This window comes from Balearica regulorum, chromosome 3 (genome assembly GCF_011004875.1).
Source record: "Balearica regulorum gibbericeps isolate bBalReg1 chromosome 3, bBalReg1.pri, whole genome shotgun sequence".
NCBI classification, from domain to species: Eukaryota; Metazoa; Chordata; class Aves; order Gruiformes; family Gruidae; genus Balearica; species Balearica regulorum.
This window is the reverse complement of record NC_046186.1, coordinates 18,108,174-18,117,060: the sequence shown is the minus strand read 5'-3', so window position 1 is coordinate 18,117,060 and position 8,887 is coordinate 18,108,174.

Here is an 8,887-nt window from a genome sequence, read left to right as displayed (position 1 = left end):
CGATGTTTTAGGTATGCAGATTAGGTTCATTGGTCCAACCTCAAGCTAGTTTCCTCCTTATTGCCAGTCCATTCACCATTGCATTTGCAGCATTAACTTTAATGGCATTTCATTGGAGTTCGCAGGAGCCTTAATGTATTTTCCCTAAGTTTTCACTGTAATCTTCTGCAATAATATTTTTTGTAATAATATTAAAATAGAGCCAAAATGTAATGCTTGTGCCAAACAAGACACTATATTGCACTACACCCTCAAAGGAGCTGATAGGTCCTTGTTGTTCTAAGGCATGCTTTCAATGGAATGGGAAGATGGAAAATGGAAGATAAATGGATAAAGTTAGATATTGTAGGAAGAGGAAATAATGAAAAATAGCTAAAAAGAGAAAGACGTAGGTCACCCTCCTTACAAAGCTGATGGAGAAAAACAGAAGGATAGGAAAAGAATTATAAAATTGATTAAATTTTTTATACTGACAAATTTTTAATTCTCTGTGTATATCTATGTAAGTGTCTACAGGTTGTAATATAGATCTAAATATTCTTGTCCCCTTCGGTGAACATGCACTACTCCAAGGAAAGCCATGAAGCTTTCAGAACCCTTTAAAACAAAATTTGTCATAACCCTATACTTTTACTAACCTTTTCTTCCTCAGCATCTTCACGTGAGGAATACTTTAAAAACTATTCTCTAGATAGATGATGTCCCTGCAAAGCATCTCTGGACCTCTCCATGTGGTGAAGATGTGATTCTTCAGCTCTCTCTCAGCAGTGTATATCTTCAAAATGTGCCTAGAGCAGAGGAGGGAGAAAGATTTGATTGAACACTACTGGAAGAGAGAAGGCTAAAGGTCAAAGCAGAAAGACAGAAGTATTTTTCTTAGGAACACACCCATTTTTTCCTTGAGGAAATCATTCTCACATTAGTATGACTTGCAACGCCAACCCTGCTGCTACAGATCCTACTAAGACAAATCATTACAAAAGGTCTCCAGCCCTAATATTTCTTATTTTTTAACATTAGATGTGACAGTCACTATATGACTAGCTTTTTATCCCAGGTGCACTTCTGTCTGCAGTAAGAAAGCTGCAATTCAGTGTGTAATAAATATAACCCATTATAATCAGTGGATTTTGAAATTTTCACTTTAGATGTGATTTATAAAGATTAGATGCTATACATCATGGTTCATAGAAACAATATAGAAAAGGAAATTATTAGAGCTAATTAAAAATTCACACATCTGGGACTATGGAAAAACACTTCAAGATAACTATTTATCTACCCAAATTGATATCAGACACAGTGAGAGTACAAGAAAGACAGATGGATGCTATGTTTCTGGGAACATATACACTGCTAGCTGGTAAAATGGTAGATGTGTTTTGCTCATATCTCCGTTTCTAGTTGGGAGAAAACAGCCCTCAGGTCCCAATATAGAATGACACAAAATGCAACTTGTGCAAATGTAACATGTTGGTGCAATTGAGAAGACCTCACATATGTTGAATTGACTACAACATGGCATCAGCCACTCGGGGCATTTGGTTAATGCATTTAATTTAGCACAGTAATTGCTGTATCAGACCAAATAAATTGCCAAGCTATTTCTTATTCTGTGCTCAAGACTAGTTATTTTCCTTTCTTTTACCATGTACTATTTACTATTTTTATTTCCTTCTTTGCTCTCTTATCTTTTCTTTATTTTAAGGAAGTTGCCTGTGACTCTAGTAAAAAAGTAGACTCTGTGCCACATTTAGATACAGGAAAGTGCTCGTTTCTGACTGTAGGGTTTCTTAGGGTGATGGGGTTGACTGGATTGTGGTTTGAGTAATCCTGTGGCTTTCCCGCCTAATTTGCTTCTTGACTTAACTTGCTTATTTGTTAGAATCAAATCAGCAGATACATTTTCCTACCACATTAGTCAAGCCAAAAGAAATGCTCCAAAGTAACAACAATTTGTTTCATTAATATTTATCCCATGAAAACATTTGTCTAACATATTTATGAACAGCTGAAAGTACGGAGTAGTTCTGCAAGCACTTCATAAGAAGGATGAATATGTCAAGTCACCTGTTTGAGCTCTCTGGCTGTTTTGTATTATCACTGTGAAACACTATGAAAGTAAGCTATGGTATATTATGGGTTGAGCAAAGATGCAAAAACAGGAAGCTTCCACTCTAGAGTTGACAACCCAAGGAAAAAATAATACTAATACTCGAATCAAAATAACAGAAAATAATTGTATAACAAGACTTAGCAAAAGAAGCTCATCCTATGTATACTTACCGGGTTTCATATCTCTATGATGTCTGCACAGGAACTATCTGCTTGCTCCTCCTTACCATCGATGTAGGGAGATGCATGTGAACTTTAGGATGAGATAAATCCATGACTCCTGTCCGACTTGACTACTGAGGCAGTAGGGACTAGTTCAGATGTAGCTTCTATATGAGAATCACTATCATTTGAGCAGGTGTATCCCACTCAAGCTGCCAAACTAATCCTGTGTTTTCTGTAGGTTTCTCAGCAGAGGAAAGTTTTACAGAGAAGTTTTGGATGAGGATAAGGAAATAGTACTGTGGATGATTATGGTTTTTTCCTCCATGTACCAAGAAGTTGTTAGAAGAAAACACACAAAAATTCAAATAACATGACAGACATTGACATGGAGTGCTAACTAAGGCCAGAAATCATCAACAACTCACCAGCAAATAAGAATGGAATGGGGAGAACCTGTAAAGGGCTTTGAAGATCAAGACAGCGATTGATTCAAAAGAAAAGGGGAAAACACTGAATTGATACATAATTTCCATGACATAGTCAAAGCAAGTATCTATGGAAATTATCTTTACAGAAGAAGAAAGAGGATAGATATAAAAGGGCAAAACAGTATCTCAAAAGGATGTTAGTATTACTGAGATAAAAAATGTTGGAATTAATTGGGAATGAAGATGTAATGAAAATCGTTTGGACAAAAGTTTTCACAGTGTTGAACAATGAGAAAGAACACACCTTACATACTTTAAAGATGTTCCAGGACAGCATCCACAAGACCTACCCATACCCGGGATGGCAGAACATGGAGAGAGGCCCGGTGAAAAATGACATTGAATTATATCAGTGACAAACAGGATAATGTCACAGTGATGAAGAAAAAAAACCTGTGGATAAAGAGTTAGAACTTGTTTTTTACTCAGGCTGACCTTTAAAAAGACTTGCAGGCATCCACAAAGACATCATGTAATAGTTGAGATTTTTCTCTTTGTAGAAAAGGAGAGAAATCTGAAGGAGAGCTCTGTCTGTGAGTCATCTGCAAACAGTAGTTGGTTTTGTATGTGTTAGTCAGAGATGCAATACAGAAGGAAAGGAGAATGAGAAAAATAGAGTGAGTCTTATTAAGGGATAATCAATGAGAAGAAACTATCAAAGGAAAGACTTGATGAATTATCAGAAATGTCAGAGAAAAAACCAACAGATGTTGACACCTCACAAGCGAGGGCATGATGGGATTTTAAGAAGAGCATAGTTGGTTATGTCAAAGACATCTGACAAGATTGAGTGAATATGTTACTGAGTATGAGATTTGGCTAAGAGGAGGGCATTTGAAAACTGACAAGAGCGATTTCAACTGAATGAATTTGGTCCATGCTGGGTTTGTGGAAGAAAAATAGAGTGACAGGATACAGCATACACAGGAGTGAAACACAAAGTGGGGAAATAACTGGGAAAGGAAATGGGGACACGGGTGAATTGTTTTGCACAGGAGATATTAACACAAGAGTGACAAGAAGAATAAGAGAGAAGCCACCACTACATTTGTTTCTTCACGAGAAGACAGAAGGTTCTGTCCCTCTACTCCCATCTGGTCCCTTGCTACCAAATTTCTTTAGTAATAATCCCCATTTTGTTAGCCATGCTACTTTAACTCACTAACAACGTAGCAAAGGGACATCCCAGTATTCCACTGTCAGATTTCCAGACTTCTCCTCCCAGAGATCTAGGCAGGGCAGTAGGGTACTTTTGTCCACAGATTGCCAGCGAGCACTCACTAATAGTTAAATATGTCCCTCTTTTGGGTGTTATATGAATATAACCTGTCCCTGTCCTCCTTCAAGCCAGCAGTGTCTATCCCGGTCAGCAAGCTTCTGGCTCTCTAGCCACAGATGGTCTCTCTGGTAGCATGGCTACTGACTCTGATTTTTATTGATCAGCAGCAGACAAACCTTGCTGTGCACACAAGCTCAACAGCTGCTATTTCTTGAGCAGTTCATAATTCATGCTTTCTAACTTACTTTACCTATAGAACACTAACAGATCTGCACTTAGCTTTTGTTGAAAGCAGAAGAGAGGGCAACAATACTGATGGCACTGGAAACCATGAAAGGCAGACTTACATTATGTGAGTGGAAAGGCGGAAGAGTCATGCTGAGGTAAGACCAGGAGATGGTCAAAGATGATGAATTCTGAAATAGCCTCTTGTACATGATGAGAGGCCAAAAAGGAAATAACACTTGAAGACTGAGTCATGTGAATGGCCCTTTAGAAAGCTGGAGAGTTGTACCAAATCTGAGAGTTAATGAAGAGCCGAACCAAGCAACACACAGCTAAGGCATTAGACGGATCGCGACTATGAAAGTTAACGTCAGCGATGGTGCAGGGTAGAAGACTAGGAAGGAAGGAAGAACAAGCTGTCAAAATTAAGATGGGATGTAGATGGGTAGAACGAGGTAAAGAGCAAAAGACATCAACATGTTACAGGAGTGGAAAGTAGAATCAAACACAGAGAAGAGTATAAGGAGGGACCTTGGTGGTATAAATCTATTAATAATATACATCCTTTAACACTGTGTTTGAGATTTGGGATTTGTATCCTACCAGTACTAAAAAGTAGTACTTTATATGATGGCACTTTATGAGATTTACATGATCTCAGTTCTCCCTCCAGGCTATCAAGAATTAACATAGCTTATTGTTTTCTGCCCTTCCACCATACACCAGCATGACCACTCCCTCTTTTTTGTTAGGCTGTTTGTCATATTTTCTTTTTTGTTGGTTTTTTTTAAGATAATAGGTTTATTAAGTTCCTCTGTTCCAGTAGTTGTTTCCATGTTACCTCTCTGATATCATTCTCTGCCCAGAGTTAAACTTCAGTACCCCTAGTAGTGTCTGTTCTCTCAAATTAAGTCTGAATCTGTCCTAATTCAAGAGTGGCTGAAAATTACTACCATTCTGATGGCTGCTCAGTGCCCTTTTTGAAATGAATTGTGGTCCTGGTCCAGCTCCTGGTGGATGGTCCACATCTCCCAAGCACTGTTACAGCTGGCACTAATTGGCACCCTCGTTCTCAGTCTTAGTAGGCAGGTTAAGCACCAGATCGTGCAATGAATTATTTTCCCACTCCTGGGTGTGATCCACCTAGGTCAAAGTTGAAGCGGAATACGAGGCAGGGAAGGAAAGCCTGAGTAATTGCTGCTTTTGCTGTACCTTCTCTGTGATTCATTTCACCAGGGCTTTTCAGATTTCATGATCTCTGAGGTAAATGTAAAACAAAGTCACTTACGAGATGTCCTTGAAAAACTATTTCTAGACCATTTTTATAATTCTGAAGTGACTGATAGCAATCTGAATGCTAACACATTAACAGGTTGGCAGAAATATTTTATTACCTTAATTGTGGACGAGAAGCAATTCTGCAAAAAGAGGGAACTTATCATCCCACACTTCAGTGGGATTCTCAGACATTCGGATAGAAGCCGAGTGCTATGAATGTCAGATGGTGGGTCCCCCAGGCTCCCTGGCAACCTGCATGCGGCTAAGAAAGAGGCAACAGCTTGCTTCAAGTATCCTTCGTAGAGATGACATAGTTAGATAAACCCAACAGGGAGTATAGCACGTGGAGGGAGCAGTCTGGTAAGAGGAAACCATTCCCTGTGGGACTGGCTCCATATTGCCACATGAAATGTTCAAAACACTGCTAGCCAGGAAAGTAGAATTTATTGCTTAATGAGCAGAGGACCCGGAAAAGATCATTGACAACTGCAGTGTAAACACAGCCACTTAATAGGGTGTTACTGAATGCCAAGAGGAAATTAAAAAAATCTGTCCTACAAGCAGCACTTTCTACCATATAGAATATGATTGGAATAAATACAGAACACAGAAAGCAGCTGTAGAGAACAGATGAGATATTAGATATGGTGGAAAGAAGAGAAGAACTTAAATCCAGAGGGCATTTTTTTTTAGACTGCCTTGAGTATGAGAGTCGTGAAAAAGAAATGATGAAGGAAGACAAGTTAGCATAACAGCAGCAGAGTGACAGAGGTAACGCAAAATGACACTGTGACATTATTAAGAAGCTCAGCAACACACTCAACCTCCATCACAATGTCATCAGGACAGATGGCAACAATTGGCAAAGACAAGGCACAGCATGTCTGGAAAGCAATAAGAGCCTATAGAAGAAAAAAATAATATGAGCAGCTATGGAAAACACAAGAGAGCACTACAGATATTTCTAGAGGTAAAAGAACAATTTACCCTCCACCCTATGTGTATTTGTCACAACTGCCTAATGGATATGACATCATTTCCCACTTTGTCAAAGCTTTGCAAAGAATCAGGACTTTCATGGAACTCATTACTATAATTTATTATTCTTGTTAGCACCTGTAAGACCTATTGTGAAGGACTGCATCGTGCTAGGCACTTACCTAAATCAGAATTTAAATGTGGTCCCTGCAAAATGAGCTTACAATCAAAATGTAGCATGAAAGAAAACACTTGGGTGCAGATATGAGGGGGTGTAATGAAAGAGGCTTATCTTCTAGGAATGTTAGCAAAGATCATAGAGGAATGACAAAAAGAGGAAAGCTATGGAGAGTATGGTTATTTGTTCATAAAGATATCACTTTTAAAATTAATGGACAAAAAGACAGGTCAGCCACGTCATGGGTGAAGACATGAATGTAAGAAATAATAAACCTCAGATAGGAAGTAGAAACTCTAGGAAAAAAAATTTTCAATGTACAGTTACGCCTGTGATATCTAATAACACAATAGACAAGACAAACATCTGAGGCAGGGAAAGCTAAGTAAACAAATTGTTGAGTAACAGACAAAAACACGGGTTCAGCCAGAGCTGATGTAAGCCAAGCAGGACACATGAATCTTGTTCTTCCCACTCCAGTGTGTCTGCCATGAAGTCCACTCAGTATCACTGAACAGTATCACCAAAAATCGAGCCTCCACATGTTGAGGTCCCACAGGACGAGAAAGTTAATCTCCTCTGGCTAATTGAGCTCTTGGAAAAAAATTCATAAAAATCTTCAGCCAGTAGGGCACTGGGTGCAATAAGGTTGAAGAAAGAAATATTTCACTAGCCAATAATTAGAATTTTATGGACTTTGGCAAGCCACCCCATGGTTGAGAAGGGCTATCCATATTTTTTTTTCTTAGTAGAAATTCATATTGCTTATTTCTGCTACCGTGTTTTTGCACAAAGGCACATTTTGAACATGAGTTAAGGGAAATTTACAGAAAGGTAGAGAGCGGCAATACATAAAAAAGCAATGTGAGAAGCTGTATGTGGCACCAGGCCCTGCTGTTCAACTCCATGTGTGTTGGGTATTTGCTTGACCCTTCCCAGCTGTTGTGTACTTCCTCATCCCCCAGATGATATGAGCCCCTTGCCTGATCAGCTTCCAGATGCTGTACTGTTCCCAGTTCCTCCTGATCATGTCTCAACGCCAGCTCAGTTCCAGCTGCCATAACTCTCATCCTTCCTCACCAAAGAGCTCCCTACCCAACAGTTCCCCCAAAATGTCATAACCTGCCTGACCCTCCCCAGCTGTTGCAATCCTCCTGATCCCACACTGTAAAACCTCTTTGATTTGTCCCCTTCCCAGCTGCTCTGCCTGTTACCACTGAAGGCTGTGGTCCAGATCCTATCTCCTTGAAGTGTCCTACAATTGCAAAAATTTGCAATTGTAGCTCACAGATTCCTTGATGAAATAGTTTTCTTTGCGCAATGTAACTTTTCAGTCAGATTTCAGACAAACCTTCCTGTTGCAGTAGCTTTACAGTGGTAAAAATCTGACTTCATGTAGATTTATCAGCATCTGGAATATTGCGTAATTACATGCTGTAATATATACTATATTGTATAACACAATATCAGTATTATGCTAGAATGATTTTATATTATATAACCAATATATAATGTTATTATTAGAAGATGATATAAACACCTAAATAAATGAAATATAGTAATAATATGCATAATATAATGCAATCAATATCTTTAGGATTTTACATATGGCAAGTGAAAGGACACTCTGCACAGAAAACTGAAGCTCCCTTTACTCTACTTCAGAGTTGACACCAAAACATAGGCCTAATTTAATTACCCTCAAGCTTCTTTATCCTATTCTAACAGCATATTCCAAATTCTTCTTAACTTGTGTCCACTTCACATTATAAAACCAATGCAAAGAAGCACTGGCATAAAGGCAATCCAGAGGTCCACAGAGTTTAACATTGGGGTTCAGATTTTTTTTTGCATACAGATTATTACAAGCCAAGAAAAAAATAATTACTAAATACATTAGGGGAACAAGCTCGTTACTTACATTATTTACGTATCTGTTGGATATGCATTAAAATGTTCACAAATCACAGTTTAACACTATTTCACAGGAATCATTTGCTCCAGAACCACTAAAGAGCTCATTATACGTAATTTGTTACAGTCGTCTTTTAAAATGTTCCATTATTTATTTAGAGGGAGAGGGAAAAAACAAAACAAGATAAAATGTATGATTCAGATGACCACTCCTGTAACTCAGATAATCTATATTGAGTACATGGAGAAAGTATCTGCTCTTTGATG